Source organism: Delphinapterus leucas, chromosome 16, assembly GCF_059928025.1.
Source record: "Delphinapterus leucas isolate spDelLeu-1000000601 "Yukka" chromosome 16, BTC_Dleu_Yukka2, whole genome shotgun sequence".
In the NCBI taxonomy this organism is placed as follows: Eukaryota; Metazoa; Chordata; class Mammalia; order Artiodactyla; family Monodontidae; genus Delphinapterus; species Delphinapterus leucas.
In genome coordinates this window covers 49588402-49604110 of record NC_143144.1, presented here as the reverse complement: position 1 = coordinate 49604110, position 15709 = coordinate 49588402, and the positions used below count along the sequence as shown (strand labels likewise).

The following is a 15709-nucleotide window of genomic DNA, read 5'->3' as shown; positions in this document are numbered from 1 at the left end:
TGGGGAACAAACAATGCATTTACGGAGAAGGGGCCCAAGTGTTACATGGGCACCCTGGACCTTTGAAGCCAGTTAATCATTCCTGAAATTCCTGATCATGGTGGCCCTCTCCAGAGGAAGATAAGACCTATCCTCATCTGTAAGAAGAATAATCTCCTCTGCTGGTCATTTTATTTGCTGTGATACCGTGCCCTAAGCCTTTGCCCTCCATTAAATTGCAGCATTAAAAATATGTAAGATTTTAGGGTGCTTCCGTTCATACAAGGACAAGTCAAAAGCCACGGTTGCTGTATTTACATAACACAGATACATTTCAAAAGAAAATATAAGCCATACTCCTGCATTTTGCAAAAGCAATCCCATTGAAACATAAAGATGTTTACACAGTCTTTATCACGCTGAAGATGTTTTCATTTTGTTTGGTCCATGTCCCAAACTGTATTTTGTTTTAGACTTCTGCTCATTTTCTTTTGTTTGTGAAGGGCTATGTCAGGCCGAGTCTCCATTTCCTCAAACACTCTGGCTCCAAATGAATTATTGATTAGAGAAAAAGTAATGCTATCATCTAGATGCCTTGCTTTCTTCCATGGTTGCAGCTGTGTGCTCACCACCAGCTCTCCCTAACCTTTGTCTGAAAAGCAAATATCAAGTTAAAAGAAGGAGGGAACAGAACGTGGAATGGTGGGCTTGGAAGGGAAATGGTGAAGGTATAGATCTGATGGCATCCTATCAAGGCGGTGATGCAAGAGGAATTGGCCGTGGCAGTCAGAAAGATCCTCTAGCAATGGAGGCTTCCATGGGTGATGGTTGGTAAAGGACTGATAGCATCAGAGGTTTGGGTTGGTGGAAGTCCAGAAGGGCTAGAAGAGGAATCAATCAATGCCCTTGATTGTAAACTTGACTGTGGCTCTGAGCCTAAATAGAAAATCATGCTAAGAGTTTGGGAGAGTCTGTGTGAGATATAGTAGGAAAAAAAGTAATATATGTTTACAAGCTAGATAAACTTGATTAAGACTGAGATGCTCTTAGACTGAGTCACACACCAGGGCAAAGATGACTAGAATTGACCATGGGAAGAAACAGAAGTAGCCAGGAAGAAACCTGAGGCTGAGGATTTTTTTCCTTGTGTAGAGCAAGCATACCCTAGGAAACAGACATTTTGCAATAAAAGGGCAGTCCAGAGATGAAATATTCACAAATCCTGAAACTATTCCAACAACCCTAAGGGGCCCTCGTCAGCACGGTCCTTCCTCCCTAAGAGGATCGGGCAGCAGTTTTCCATATGAGATGGGGCACAGGGAAGGGAAGAGAAAGACAGCAGCCACTGGGGATCTGTGCGAGGTGTCATCTGAGTCATTTTGATCCTTGAAGCAAAGTGGCTGCATTTCCCAATGATAAAGGAGAAAACAGTTTGGATGCTTCCTTTCCAAAGATCAGGGGAAGCATGTCTCCCCAGTGAGGATTCAGGCCAACACAAGTGATATATCAAGTATCAGTGATGTCGAAGACTCAAATCCCAGCAATGATCTCCAGGATCCTATAGCCAAAGACGTCTGTGGTCCAGAATCATCAGAAAAAAGCAGCATAAGAAGCTGTGAAGCTTCTAAAGTCCACTGTGGTGTGGAAAGAGGGCCAGGTAGGAAGGCCAAGTTAGGAAGATGAAGGTGGGAGGTGGACTCCAATGTGGTCCTGTAGAATAATCCTAGACAGAATTAGCTTCATATCTTTCTAAGACCTCTTCAGCTTCCAAAACACTTTTGTAGGCATTATCCCACTTAATTTCTGGAATCAGAGGGCCCATCTTCAAATTTAGGCTCCACCAGTTCTTAGCCACGGTGATCTTAGGCCAGTCACCTCTATGAGCTAAAATATCCTTATCAGTTAAACGGGGATAATAAAACTATTGACTTCCAAGCATTAATGTAAGGATTAAGTGAGATAATATATGCCAAGCCTTTCACATGGTGCCTGAAAAAAATAGTAAGCACTCAATATGTTTGACCTACTTTTTAAAATTATCCATAAACCTCACGCTAACCCTGTGAGGTGCCCAGGACAGGTATTACCATCCTCATGTTACAGGTGAGGAAACCAAAGCTCAGAAAATGACTTGCCTAACACTGCAATGGTGTAGCCCCTCAAAGAAAAAGAATAGGAAGCTTTCTGCACAATCAAAAATAAGAGCACTGAAGACAGTGGCAACCTGGCATTGTGTATCCATGTGCTTGCTTCCCGTGGCATCTGGGGATGGGTCAGAGGAGCAAATGAGTTTCAGATTTTTAAACCAAAGGAAAATTTGACAGAAAATCTTCCAGCATTTTCTTTGCATCTCAGACGCAGGACCATTCTGATTCCCATTCAGAAAGGTTTAAGTTTTAAGATCAGGAGGATCTCAGGAGACAGTCCGGTCCAAAATGGGAGGGAAGGATGGTGTCCATGGGAGGAAGATGCGCCACCATGGAAGCCTGGATGCCCTTGATCACACACGTGGTGCTGGTGAAGACTTCCTCTCATGAGCCAGCAGGGCCAAGTGCATGTGGCTGAGCTTTGAAGTTCATACCAAAAAACACTGACTTTCTGGAATCCCCATGGACTGACTCATTGTGGAGAGAGCTGAGGACTTACTCCTCAAAGCACCCAAAACTTTAAAAAATATATTTCTATCACCCTTGTAATGAAAATCTGTTAATGGATCACAGCTATCTGGGCTTTCTAAGCAGAGTACATTGAGTATAACTCAACATCTCCTTGACAACTCAAGGACATCACCACGAATATCCATTATTATCCCAGCTTGTATACAGTCATCCTCTTGGGATATTTTGAAGCATAGTATAAAGGGGTTTCCACCAAACTAAACAGTTCCAGATTATCAGGATTTCCTGGTACATCTCTGTGCTTCTTTTAATATTATTTTTGCCTTCTCTCAATATTATTTTTGCCTTCTCTCTTACCATGAGCACTTTTTCCTTTGCCTGCCTTTATCTGTCTCCTGTTCTCTCCGAACCCCTTTAACTTGCCTTTTCTCATCTACTAAAGACAGCCATGCTCTGTAAAATAGGTTGTAAAATAAGTACAAATAACACTTTTAAAGGGTAAATTTTATGATATGTGAATTATATCTCAATAAAGCTATTTTTAAAGTGAACTGCAGACTATAAAATCTTACGAAAGGTGAGATATCACATCACTCTTTATATTGATAATAAACTATTTCACTCTTTTATTTAAAAATAAAAAAGCACAAATAGGCTCTGAGTGAGGACTTAGAATTTTTTCCATAAGTAATAAGCCTGAGAGTTAAGGTACGGTTCTTGAAACATCCATTTTTGTTTATTTGACTTTCTGGCACAGTTCTTAATCCTATAAATAAAGTTAATTTTAGTGTAGTATGACTCTAGATTTTTCTTATCAAAGCCTCCTCCATTTTCTTTTGTTCATTCATTTGGCATTTTTAGTAGGATGGCCTACTATGTGCTAGGCCCTAGAAATGAAGAGGAATCTCTAAGTGACTTAGATCTTCCTTGCATGGATTTTAGGTGTAAACCTCTAGGAAGTATGAGCTTTGATGCTTCTTTGATTTGCATTCCCATAATGTCTCTATGACTCCTAAATCCAATCATACCCCAAGGAGGCATCATAACCAACCCACCAGGAGGCCAGCCCACTGCTGGAAAGCTGGTCCAGAGTGGGGATCCTTGATCAGAGGAGAATGCTGAGAAGTGAACGAGAGCTACTTTCACTTGTTGCATTCTCTAGTATTTTTCCATGGAGCACCTAGAACTGTGTTACTCAAAGTATTTCTCAGACCAGCAGCATCAGCATTACCTGGTAGCTTGTAAGAAATACAGAATCTTAGACTATACCCAAGACCTATTAAATTAGAATCAGCCTTTTAAAAAGATGCTCAAGTGATTCATTTAAAGTGCCAAAACACCTGGCACTTTACCCACTGCAGTAACCACATCTTTCAGAGCCCTGGATGAACAATGCCAAACATGAGAGGCCACCACTTGATGCAGGGGCACATCCCATTGGCCAGCAGGCAAAGATGCTCTCAATGATGCCAAGCAGATGTTCAGCATATTTGTTGAGCAGTCAGAGACCACTGCTGTTCTCTTCACCATGCCTGTCAGGTTCAATAACCCTTCTCCAATGACTCATCTCTTCATACACATGTGTTGTAATTTTCTTTAAAGACCAGCTTGTCAGCAGCATTCAAAGCTGGGTGCTTTTCCTTTGTTGCAAAACTTCATCCATATTCCTGGAAACACCCCCCAGCTCAAATTCAACTATAGTGTTCCTGACACCGTTTCATTCATCCACTCATTCACTTGAAAAGTACTTACTGAGCAGACTATGTGTCAGGCACTGCCAGCATCTTATTTTCCATTCAGTGCCCACCACGCAAACCACTTCGTTTCCACATCTCACATAAGACTGGAAATATATTTTTAAAGTGTGAAATATGGCTTCTATCCTTAATTAACTAGTACTATAATTGAGTAGGAAAGATGTATAATTTTGAAATCTATGGAGAACGAATTTTCAAAAACACAAAAGGATGCTATGTGCCGTACTGGAACCAGCACTGAACGTGCCTCAGTCAGGAGACCTGGGACCAGGTTCTGGTTCTTCCATTAACCTACTTCAGACTCTCTGACAAGCTTTTTTGCCCCTCTAATCTTCAGTTTTCTCAACTACTGAAAAAAGGTGTTGGACCATCCGATCTAAAAAAATTCCTCCTTGTCTCCAATACCCAAATGCCCAAGGATGGACCCTAAACTACATACATAAACTCAGAGTGAATTCAAGGTAAGAAAGCATGGGATCAATGGGAGACTGTACGTTATCATTATTAAGAGTTCTGGCTTTGATATCAGACAAATCTAAGTTCAAATCCTTGATGTGGTATAAGCTTAGCACACTTGAGGCCTTTGACAAGTCACTCAATCTTTTTGATCCTCAGTTTTCTCATTTGTAAAATGAGGATAATCATAGGATTATCGTGAGGATTAAATGGATTAATTCATGTAAAGCCCTCAGCATAGTGCCTGATGTAAAGGATGTGCTAATAGATGGTAATGATAGTGTTGATGGTGATGATGGTTGTATTTTCAGGGTCTTTTGAAGCACACGTCCTTTCCAGTAAGGATAAACTTCAACACTAGTTTGGGGGAACTGACAGGATATGGGATAAACTACAAGGAAACCGACCAGCTGGCAGCAGAGAAGCTAAAGGAAAGAACGATAAGAGGTAGGGAAGGTGGGAATGCAGGTAAGCTGATGGACAACTTTGTTGACCAGAATGGATGAGGAAGGGAGGACTTGGTTTGATAGAAAGAGCTGGATGTGATGGAACGGTGCTTGAGTACAGTGGCTCTGGCACCTCTGTGCAGTCAAGGAGTTAAGACACTGAAGGAAGGGAGACCAGCCAGGTGCCTACTGGGTAGTGACTCTTGGGTAAAAGGCTGACAGCTGGAAAATAGGGCAATAAGTCAAGAAGGAAAAGCAATCCTCTAGAGGTAGCCAAGTGTCTCTTCAAAGATCCTCCCCAAGAAATTCCTCTTTGTCTTACACACACACATGTTTAGCATTTCTTCCCACCCCAATTGAAACTGGAGGAAACAAAGGACCGTGCCCATGTGTGTGAAGGTATGCGAGAAGCTGAGATCACATCCTGTCTGAGTTCTGAGTCAGAGAATCCCATAAGAGGATATTGAGGGTTACTAAGCAGGCCATGCCACTTTCAGCCTGGCTGTAGCCAGAGATCTGGTTGAATAAGAATAGGGCCCAAGCCCTCCAGGCATGGCAGGGCCTCTGCAGCACCACGTGGTTACTATTACTGAGACTAAACAGTGAGCTGAGTGCTTGTATAGGCTGTGTCCATCCTCAGTCTCCTTCAGAGTCTGCACCCCAGGGCTGTCCAGGAAGAACAGAGAATGCCCAACAGAGCCATGGGAGGCAACTACTGTTCCCTAGAGACACCCCAGAGGTGGAATTAGGAAATAACTTGGCCTAATTACAGACCAAATTGACCAGAAATTTGCCCCTGGGGCTATCACTTGTTGTCCCTTGGCATGCTTCGTTTGGACTTGGTGCATACTGGGATATATGCTCTTCTCCACAGCTTCCTGGATGGCAAACGCTGCCCTGGCTGTGTAAAGAAACTGTCATGGCATAAACAGAGATGTGCCTGGAGAGGTGGGACAACAGAGGGAGGACAATTAACATTCCCCCCTGACACATGACCCACACTTCACACTGGGGTCAAGCCTGACTTCATCTCCCACAGCCCAGTTATCTTCTGCCAGGAAAAAAAAAAAAAAAGATGTGATGGGAGATGGGAGCGAGCTTTCAAAGGAGCACATATGGCTATGTCCCCAAGACCATAAGCAGGTGGAGAAATTTACTTTATGCAAGTAAAGAACAGAATGGTTTCTTTGAAGTCATCACAGGAAGAGCCTCCTCAATCCCTTTCTTTCTTGGCCTTAACTCACGTATTCAGGAGGCAATTACTGAGCGCTGGCTGTATCAGCCATAGTCCTAGATGCTTTTATGGATTCCACAAAGTCCCTGATCATCTACGCAGTAGGTGTTGCACAGGGAGGAAAGAGAAGACTTCCCCGAGGCAATGACATTTGAGTGGGATCATGGGTGATGAGCAGTGTGTCCCATCCAGAAGAGGAGTCCAAGGCGGGGGGGGGGCGGGGGTGGGAACTGCCATTTGAAAGGCCTAATCGGAGATAGCCTGTTGCTTTGGTGGCAGGGGAGGGAGGTGCCCTCTGCTGCTCGTGCAACCAAGCAAATATGGTGTTCTAGCGAGTGGAGCTCCATCCTTCCAAATCTCAGCTCAGTCTCCCCTTCTCCCATCCTAATGTTCCTGAAGGTACCTCCCACAGTCGAAAGCAACTGGTTATCCTTGAAGTGAGGATCTCTTTGTTCTTAAATGGCTTTCCTTCTCTGTTCTGTTTTGGTCCGACCCCTCCCTAGATCACAGCCCTAACACTAGCACTAATAGCACTAAAACTTCAGCACTAACAGCAGCAGGAACTGAGACCTTATTTTCTAGATGGAAACTTGGGATCAATGGTCCAACGCAGTAATACGCACAACGGTGTGGTCAGAGCCTAAGGGTCCACAGTGATGCCCACGAAGCTGCCTCAAGAAGCATGATAAAGTCCACAGGGCCGTTTTTCTTCCCGAGCAGCTCTATTCCTATCCATCTTTTGAATTGTGCATCCACGTAGGAATCTTCAAAAGGAGGAAGGGGCTGATGTATCCCCTCCTCTACTGCATATGGGTTGAGTGCACAGTGCCTAGTGGTAGCACGTTCTGTCCTTGGAACTATAGATCCAAAAATGGGTAAGGCTCAGATCTTGCCGTCAAAATGCACTTAAACAAAAAGACAAACAATAAACTTTTACAACCTCCCGGGAAGGCAGCTACATAAAAACAAGAGTACTTAGAACACAGACCATAAGCCAGACTATGTAAATTCTAAGATGTGTGATCATGGACAAATTACCTAACTCTCTGTGCCTCTGTTTTCCCGTCTATAAAATAGGCCCAATAATTATACTTCCCTTGTTGGGCAGTTATATGAATTTAGTAAGTGAATATATCTAAGGCACTAGAATGTCTTAGGAAAGAGCGTGACATGTATAAGCATCATGTAATGTTTTAAAAAGAACAATAATGAGGTGAGTGCCTTCATATGCCAAGTGCTAAAGGGGGAGGGGGGCATGCTCAGAAGAAGGAATAATTGATTCCGTCCGGGGAGTCAGTTAAGACTAAAAAAAGGGTGATATTGGTTCTTGCTCTTGAAGTTTGCCAGGCAGAAGAGCAATGGAAGGGTTCTCTGGGTTTAGGAAACAACGCTGGCAAAGTTCTTACAAGGCATGTTTTCTGATTTGAGGTTGATTCCTAGTAAAAGTCGTAGAAAGCTATCAACATTGAATGAGGCTGGGCAGGACATTTCACAAACTATCTTGCAGCAAAGTGTACAGAATTACCAGACAGTGGGACAGTGATAGGCTGGTAAATGTTTAACCTACTGGGAAGTGAGGGAGGCCTGATTTGTAGCATTTGCTCATTTCTGTAATATAAATACTCCCAACATAGTTGATTTCAAGCTATCAGTGTTGTCAACAGACTCATAAAATTCCTGAAACTTTAACACTCGGCTTTCAGAAGCCAGTACAAGCAGGCTCCAGCACACCACGGCATCAGAAGCACTCTGAGAAATACAGGGCTTGGGTTCCCCTTACTTGGTGCCACAGAACAGTGGAGAAGACAGATCTGACGTTCTGCTCAGAGCACAGCCACGGCAAAAGTCTCTTGAGGTGGCCAAGCCCTCCTACTCACTAAACTTCGTGACTACTGAATCTGGCATGAGTTTTATTTGCCAGAAACAGAATCTACCTGGCTCATTTAATCAGGAGGAAGATATTTTGAATTTTATTTTTTTAAAGGCTCACAGAAGATCTGGGGTGTTAGAAAAGCCGATCAAGGTTAGGCATCCAATAGCATTGCCCAAGACCAGGATGAGAAAATCCAAGCACTGAAAGGGAGGAACTCTGCTCAATCCCTGCTGTAGGACCCTTCCACCAGCCCCGAAGCCACTTCTGCATCAGGAACTGCATGTTAAGACCCCCTAGGAAGCTGTCGCTTCTGCTGCTGCTTCCACAGAATGCCAGACACCACTGCAGCAAAAAGGAAAGAACCGCACTCAGACCAAGCCCATTTGTTCTGTGTTCCCTCCCCTCCAAACGAATGACTCTGCTGGGAGCTTGGGATCGGCAGGACGTGGGTCCCACCCCGCATGCTAGCAGCACTGGAGTCTGGGTATGAATTCTGCAGTTACTTGGGTAAGAAGATTCCTAACAGGAGCATTTCCCCAAATCAGAGAGACAGCACAAAATTTGGAGGGCAAGCGTCCTCCTTGAATTCCACTGAGATTATTTTCAAGTTCTTTTCTGTCTTGTACAGAAAGGTTTCCCCTGAAGCCATGCTACCCTTAACTTCTTTCTACAAAGAAAAAGGTCACCTGCTAGGGGAGAAATGTTACACATTATGACTACATTCTTTCAGACAATAGAGAATTAGGTGCATCCCACTGTGTGTTTCTACATAATCACACACACACAAAAAATCACAAATTCTAGCACTGTGTAAATATAGCCACACTTTGGAATCAGACAGACCTGGTTACCTAGCCTCTCTAGGCCTCAGTTTTGTCATCTGTTGAATGAGGATGATAATAATAATACCCTACCCCTTTGGTTGTGGTGAGGATTCAGTGAAATCTGCTATGTTAAGAAACCCATATCACAGTGGAGCTCAAAACCTGGTAAAACTTTTTGTAAAGGGCATTATGGCCTAGTGGAAAGGGTATGAATATTGGTGTCAGACAGACCAAGTGATGGATATGACTTAAGCCCCCATTTTCTTGTCTGTAAAATAAAGACAATAATAACTCCTGTCTTACAGGGCTTTTGTGAAGATTAAAAATAATGTGCCATGTCTAGCACAAGACGTAGCTTGTAATAACTGCTCAATTAATGATAGTCATTATCAATATTATTACTATTATTTACGTCATTATATGACACAGCCTAAGTGAGAACATCAGCTATTCCCAACGCGACTGGCCTCTCAGAAACTAGTGGGTATCTTGACTGAGAATTTAAGAAATGGCAAAGAGTTCTATATATATTTTTTAATCATCATTTGTGTCATGCACTCTGGTTTATAAAGCACATTCACTATTTCATCTGCACCCCATGCCAGTCTTATGAGTCAAGCAGAACAACCCTATGAGATAAGTATTATTACACTACTTTGCCTCGATGTCAGACGAGTCTGCCTCAGAGAGGTTAAGTCACTTGTCTAAGTCACACAGAAAATTTGTGATAAAGCCAAGGCCAAAATGGAGGTCTTCTGGGTTTCTGTGGAATGTTCTTTCCACCACTTTATGCTGGAAACAAACTTCATTGGTTTGCTCTTCCATTTATTCAACAAACTTTTATTTATTATCTTTTGTATATCAGTCGCTATGCTAAATAGGTTCTGTTGATCCAAAGATGAATAAAAGAAAGTACTTCCCCTCTAAGACAATTTAAGAAAATACCCCCCACAAACACCCAGGGAATTTAACAGAAAATACTTCTACCAATTATATGACTCTCAATGTTTTTAAAAATTGTATTTGCAAATAAGATGATCAAATTTTAAATGGGACAACTGCTCTCACTTGAGCTATAGCATATAAAATTAATATAATAACATTAAAAAGTAATATTAAAATCATTAAAGTAAGGTTTTTCAAAGAATTACTTTTCAACTGCTAAAATTTGTTTCATTTGTTTTAAATTGACTTTATTGCTAATAAGACCAGCCAATGTGCCAAAAGGAATCTAAATAGGATGCCAATACATACTGTTCACAACACAGATTCAGAATTTAAAACTCTTGGCCTTTTTTGGGTCCAGGTCTCCTTAGACAGTTTTCCCTCCAGCTTTGCTTTGACCCCAGCCACTGTGAGAAGAGGATATAAAACACTGTGGGTTCCAGAATGTTCTGTGCCCGGAAGATCTCCATTCAGAATTTTTGGCCAAATGTCCCATTAATTCCCCTTTGACTAAGGCACTCTGGGGTCAGATGAACTTGGGGTCTATGAAGATTACAGAAAAGGGACTGGGTCCAGAGTTCACACCAAGGCTACATGTTTTTGAAATTTGGGGTGAAGCCAGACTCTGCTGTAGGGATTTAGGAGGGAGTTAGCTCAGGGAAACCTTTCCCCAATGAAAGAATTTTGTAGTTAATATTGTTGTTCTTTTTTTTTTTTTTTAACCAATAATAATAGTGCCTGCCACTTAATGGGGGACAAGTATGGGTGAGCACTTTACATATACTGTTTCTTTTTTAAATTTTATTTATTATTATTAGTTATTTTTTATTGTAGTATAGCTGATCTACAATATTGTGCTAGTTTCAGGTGTACAGCAAAGTGATTCAGTTATATATATATATATATATATATATATATATATATTCCTTTTTCCAGTTCTTTTCCATTATAGGTTATTACAAGATATCGAACATAGTTCCCCTTGCCATACGGCAATCCTTGTTGTCTATACACATACTCTTTCTAATCCTTATAATAATGTCGCAAGGTATTATAATTTCTATTTTACAGATGAAAAAATTGAGGCTCAGGAGGGAAGTAATTTTTCCAAGATCACATAATAAGAGGCAGAAGATGACATTTAAAACCAACATCTATATTATTCCACTTTTCTCTGTGTCTCTGCTACCTCATCTGACATCTTCCCCACAAAACAGCAAGACTAGTCCTCAAATATATAAGGCTATACAGGAAATTTCAATTGCTGGTCTAAACATATTTACTAAACATCACCTAAACACCCAGGTCTATATTAGGCGCTCAGGAGTTGTGAAGAATTCTTGTTTTGGCATATTTCTTGACTTAGGAAAAATTTGCCTCTGTATCCTTTTCCCGCATTTTCCTATGATCTATTTTTCTAGCCACTAGACATAATACAAAAAATTAGAATCTTCTATGGCTTGGGAGAGCTAAATGAAAGATTTTGCTCAGTCAAAAATCATAATGATATCAATAGTCCATTTGAATCTCATGGATCTCAAACAACATAATTTGTGTCACAGTGACAATTTTTAAAAAGTGTCTCATTGAGAAAATTAAACCACTGCATTTGCATTATATTTTTAAAGAATTACCAAACCTTCCCCTACTTTATTTAACATTGCAAAGTTTGCTGTTGAACTTCCTTGAAAAATACCCTGAGACACTTTGCCAGAACTGGCTGTAGATTCGTAGTATCATGAGCGGGGCAGTTGAATTGTGCTGTTTGGTGACCCTTAAGAAGAGGGAGAGGGAGAGTGGGGGACAATATGGGGGTAGGGGCAAGGAACAGTATTTCGAAAAAGCACATTCGATATTATAATACAATGTTCTATTTAGAAAACAAAATACATTGCTTTCACAATACAAACTTTGAAAGTAAAGCTTGACAATAACTTCTTTGCTAGCAGTGCATGAGCGTGAAAAAGTTGGCCTAAGAAATGCTACTCCATATATATATATGATTAGGAACTCATCAGCTTACCCCTCAGTCTTAATTCCAGAGCCAAGTTCTCATATCCATGCAAAGACTTGTTCCATTTGCAAAACTCTAAGTTGTCATTTCAGTGACTGGATTTCAGACACTTGTTTGGTTTTGTTGGTTTCATTTTTATCTTCCTCACTTAAAGGAGAAATAAACCAAAGCTTTCTTCTCCCTAAATGGCTTGAGAGGGAGAAAAATATGAATAAATTATGTTCTAATGGATTACTGAAGATTCCTACACATGCACCTGGATTCCACCCAACTTTTGAAGCAAAAAGCATAGGGCATTCCCACTTCATAAAGCAAGAATGTCCGGTAACTCTACTTCTGATTTCACGTAATTGAAAATAGGTCCTAGCCACCAACTACTCTGGGTCAGGGTTCATGTGCTTTCCTCCCTGCCCCTCTAACTCCATCACTGAGGAAGAGTTTCAAATGGCCAACTCACCATCTTGTAAAGATTCCTATTCACCAGCTCTGTTAGAGTAGAGCCTCAGAGAACTTAGGATACTTCCTAGTTTACAACTAGTTTGTTCGACTACCGGCAAAAATCAATAAAGTACTAAAAGGAAGGAAGGAAGGAAGGGCAACAAGGACATGTTTGACAAGGTGTGTAAATCCACTTTTCTGATGGCAAAGGACAATGAACAGGATTCATAGCAGCAAAAGGATAGTGACCAAAAGTTAAGACAGGACATAGCAAGGTAGCTGAAGAGCATGAGATCCAGGCCTTTTACTTAGGAGGAGAATCAATATTTGACATTTTCACCAGTATTAATTTGTTAGATAAGCAATTTCAATATATCATAATACTTATGATTCCCTTTGGCAGTGTCCTGATAATATTTTAATATATCAAGCCCTCTAAGGGGTGCTGGTTAGGGTCGTTAAGGTGGAAGGTGAGGGTATAATGGAACCAAACTGGTACAGACCACTCAGGGTCCAAACAGGAAGCAGAAAGCAATTCCTCACGCCACAAGGAAAACGGCTTCTGGGAGATGGATGGCCCAATGATACCTGTGTAATTTTAAGCATGGCTCTTTTTTTATGTGTTTTATATATTATGAATCCATCTAAGACTTTATTTGAAAAAAATATCTCCACTGCTGAAAAGGAATAAAGTTAAAAAATACTAGATGAGGGCTTCCCTGGTGGTGCAGTGGTTGAGAGTCCACCTGCTGATGCAGGGGACACGGGCTCGTGCCCCAGTCTGGGAAGATCCCACATGCCGCGGAGCGGCTGGGCCCGTGAGCCATGGCCGCTGAGCCTGCGCGTCCGGAGCCTGTGCTCCGCAACGGGAGAGGCCGCAACAGTGAGAGGCCCGCGTACCGCAAAAAAAAAAAAAAAAAAAAAATACTAGATGAACACCAATACAACAGAACAATCTTCTTATTGAGAACAATTTTTAAAACTGGATAGAACATTAAAACAAAATGTTCCATTAAAAGTATTAAAGAACAGGGAGGCCTTCAAGATGGCGGAGGAGTAAGATGTGGAGATCACCTTCCTCCCCACAAATACATCAGAAATACATCTACATGTGGAACAACTCCTACAGAACACCCACTGAACGCTGGCAGAAGACCTCAGACCTCCCAAAAGGCAAGAAACCCCCCACGTACCTGGGTAGGGCAAAAGAAAAAAGAATAAACAGAGACAAAAGGATACGGACGGGACCTGCACCAGTGGGAGGGAGCCGTGAAGGAGGAAAGGTTCCCACACACTAGAAGCCCCTTCGCGGGCGGAGATTGCGGGTGGCACAGGGGGAAAGCTTCGGAACCGCGGAGGAGAGCGCAGCAACAGGGTACGGACGGCAAGGCGGAGAGATTCCCGCACTGAGGATCGGTGCCGACCAGCACTCACCAGCCCCAGAGGCTTGTCTGCTCACCTGCCGGGGCGGGCGGGGTCTGGGAGCTGAGGCTTGGGCTTCGGAGCTCCGGGAGAGGACTGGGGTTGGCGGCGTGAACACAGCCTGCAGGGTAGGTTAGTGCACCACGGCTAGCCAGGAGGGAGTCCGGGAAAAAGTCTGGAGCTGCCGAAGAGGTAAGAGACTTTTTCTTGCCTCTTTGTTTCCTGGTGCGCGAGGAGAGGGAATTAAAGGCGCCGCTTAAAGGAGCTCCAGAGACGGGCGCGAGCCGCGGCTATCAGCAAGGACCCCAGAGACGGGCATGAGACGCTAAGGCGGCTGCTGCCGTCACCAAGAAGCCTGTGTGCCAGCACAGGTCACTCTCCACACTCCCTTCCGGGGAGCCTGTGCAGCCCGCCACTGCCAGGGTCCCGGGATCCAGGGACAACTTCCCGGGGAGAACGCACGGCGCGCCTCAGGCTGGTGCAACGTCACGCCCGCCTCCGCCGCAGGCCCGCCCCGCCCTCCGTGCCCCTCCCTCCCCCAGGGCTGAGTGAGCCAGAGCCCCTGAATCAGCGGCTCCTTTAACCCCGTCCTGTCTGAGCGAAGAACAGACGCCCTCAGGCGACCTACCCTTAGAGGCAGGTCCAAATCCAAAGCTGAGCCCTGGGAGCTGTGCGAACAAAGGAGAGAAAGGGAAATTTCTCCCAGCAGCCTCAGGAGCAGCGGATTAAGTCTCTGCAATCAACTTGATGTACCCTGCATCTCTGGAATACCTGAATAGACAACCAATCATCCCAAAATTGAGGCAGTGGACTATGGGATCAACTGTAGACTTGGGGTTTGCTGTATGCAATTGACAGGTTTCTAGTTTTATGTTTAGCTTAGTTTAGTAATTAGAGTTTATTATCACTGGTAGATTTGTTTATTGATTTGGTTGCTCTCTTCCTTTTTAAAAAATTTTTTTTATACATAGATTTTTTTTTCCTTTTTCTCTTTTTGTGAGTGTGTATGTGTATGCTTCTTTGTGTGATTTTGTCTGTATAGCTTTGCTTTCACCATGTGTGCTAGGGTTCTGTCTGTCCATTTTTTGTTTTTTTACTATAGTTTTTAGCACTTGTTATAATTGGTGGATTTGTTTTTTGGTTTGGTTGCTCTCTTCTTTCATTTTTCTTTTTCTTTATTACTTTTTTATTTTTAATAATTTTTTTATTTTTTATTTAATAACTTTATTTCTTTTTATTTTATTTTTTTCTCTTTCTATCTTCTTTCCTTCTTCTTTCTTTCCTTCTTTTTCTTTCTTTCTTTCTTTCTATCTCCCTTTTCTTCTCAGCCATGTGGCTGACAGGGTCTTGGTGCTCCAGCAGTGTGTCAGGCCTGTGCCTGAGGTGGGAGAGCCAAGTTCAGGACATTGGTCCACCAGAAACCTCCCGGATCCACATAATATCAAACAGTGAAAGCTCTCCCCGAGATCTCCATCTCAACACTAAGACCCAGCTGCACTCAACAACCAGCAAGCTACACTGCTGGACACCCTATGTCAAACAACTACAAGACAGGAACACGACCCCATCCATTACAGAGAGGCCGCCTAAAATCATAATAAGGTCACAGACACACCAAAACACACCACCAGATGCAGTCCTGCCTACCAGAAAGACAAGATCCAGCCTCATCCACCAGAACACAGGCACTAGTCCCCTCAACC

At 42.7% G+C, this 15709-nt stretch overlaps 1 long non-coding RNA gene across 1 annotated transcript in view; it reads right to left on the bottom strand.

Annotated features, from left to right (window-relative positions):
- Positions 1-12547, bottom strand: part of LOC149747281 (uncharacterized) — a 368282-nt gene extending 355735 nt beyond the window's left edge. Inside the window, exon 1 of the long non-coding RNA XR_016388110.1 lies at positions 12156-12547. This is a non-coding gene — a long non-coding RNA (uncharacterized LOC149747281). The remainder of the gene's footprint in view (positions 1-12155) is intronic.
- Positions 12548-15709: the final 3162 nt, after the last annotated feature.